Source organism: Morone saxatilis, unplaced genomic scaffold, assembly GCF_004916995.1.
Source record: "Morone saxatilis isolate NCDOM2014 unplaced genomic scaffold, NCSU_SB_2.0 Contig21, whole genome shotgun sequence".
Classification (NCBI taxonomy): Eukaryota; Metazoa; Chordata; class Actinopteri; family Moronidae; genus Morone; species Morone saxatilis.
The window spans coordinates 18744591-18746763 of NW_023339774.1; positions in this window are offsets into that span (position 1 = coordinate 18744591).

The following is a 2173-nucleotide window of genomic DNA, read 5'->3' on the forward strand; positions in this document are numbered from 1 at the left end:
TGTAGTGTGCAGGGTCAAAGGTATTTGTGCAACAGCTTCATTTTAAAATCAACATTTTTCTTAGACACCATCTTCAATGCATCATTATCTAAATTCCATTTAGTGACAGTTTGATGAACAATGTCTTAAATTTTACTGTATTATTCAAATGACTTGATCATGCTTTTTTTGCTGATTGAAGTATACACTGTAACTTAAACTGATTCAGTTGATTTAGGATATGATTGCATATCTGTGTGTGTGTGTGTAATGCATCTCAATCATTTGAAATGTACATATATTCCTTGAAGAACATTGAAGACATTCAAAATCAGTGCTGTTTCTGATTTGTAGTGCAAATAAGGGCTTTAATTAATGCTGTCACAATCTCATCAATATGCCGTCAAGATGTGAAGCTCTAGACTGTTAAAATTTGAACCAAAAATCAAAAACCACATTGTCTTCCACTTTGTTCTGTGATCTGTACATCTTGACTTTTGGACTGCGGTTCTGATTCCACAACTGATGTAGTATTTTTCATGTTATAACTCTGAAACCAATTTTATACAAGCATCTTATGTACTCAATAACAATAGGTTACTCAGAAGGAAGCAGATATCGTGTTTTTTATTTTTATGGAGCAGTGTTTTGAATGAGAGCAATACAACAGTCTAAATGATTCTTAAATGTATTGTTTGTGTTTTGTTTTTTTTTTATCCTAAGAGTTTGGACCATGTAGCACCCAATGGATGTTTTCGACAGAAAGAGCTTTTAAACAATGTTGTGTGTTCTGACATGTACAGTAGATATGATTAGGACCACATACAGAGGGTCTACTCCTAAATGTGCATTTTATGCAAGCATCAGTTAAGAAGTCACAGTGTGTTTTTGGACTCCTGCCAGTGCCACAACAATAGGTCTGTGAGACACGCGGAGTACACGTGTGTTTTTAAGGGGATGAATTGGGTTGAGGAGCTAAGCTGTAAGTACCATCATCACACTCTGCTGCAAGTGCTCAGTCTCACAGCAAAGATGAGAAAGGAAGGCTGCATAGTTTCCGTGATCACAGGACTTGAGTCGGCTGTAATGAAACTAATTGGCTCATTACTCTGAGCCGCTGTGTTCTTGTCATTGCCAAGAGGAAAAAAATGTATAATAATTAACTCCTGGCGTGGGAGAGCACGTCAGTGTGTTTTGCTCGGGTTAATATTATTAGATATTACAGGTGTTGCCCGAGTAACTGAATATGAGTGATGATGTGAACGTCAGAGCTCAGGAAGGGATTACCCACATGTCCTTTAAAACATCCTGAACCTCTTCATCAGGGTAATAACAGATTTGAAACATTACATTCAGTTGAATACTGCCAATGTCAGGTATACAGTTTAACATTTCACTATGTAAACAATAGTAAATCTAGCAAATCCATTACGTATTGTTGGCATCGTATGGTGTTTAATGCAAGCTGCATTATAATTTGGCTCAAGGGGGCAGCAGTAACCCTTCCCACAAAGGCACATGTACATTCACGATTGCTCTGAAGGTATAAAACATGCATAAACCCAAATTGAAAAACCTGATTAAGTCAATTTCTGCTGACATCAGTTGCTAATATGTCCAATAACATCTGAGACAGAAAAACAGAAACACCTGTACAATGTGATGCAATCTATTGCAATAGAATAGTCTGAGGCTGCACTTTGTAGTGGTATTGTGTTAAGTTGCATTACACTGAAAGGTTTTTAAATGTTTTTTTCTTCTCCACAATATTATAAACCCGTTATCTTGCAATGCAATAGTCTTGCAATGCCTTTTTGAGGATAAGGTGGACTGAGATACCATGAACCTTAGAATATAATGCAATCCACCAAGACAACTGCCAATAACTTCACTTCTTTATAAAGACATTGAAGCTCTGTAATTGTATTTGACTTATACACATTTCAATTCTTAATAAAAAAAATTCATGTTTTGGAAACCATTTAATAATACTAACTAATAGCATTATCAGAATTAAGAACAACTTTTGGGTGGCCAGGTTGTGAAAAATCCTTTCGGTACACTTTGTCCTATAATTATAAATGTTGGTATTAATAAATATTCTTTAGTTTTTCACTTTGTAATAATCCATCAAGTTATATAAGATATAGGTTCTCTATATATATGAGGCAAGACTTTAAGCTTGGGATGCAGA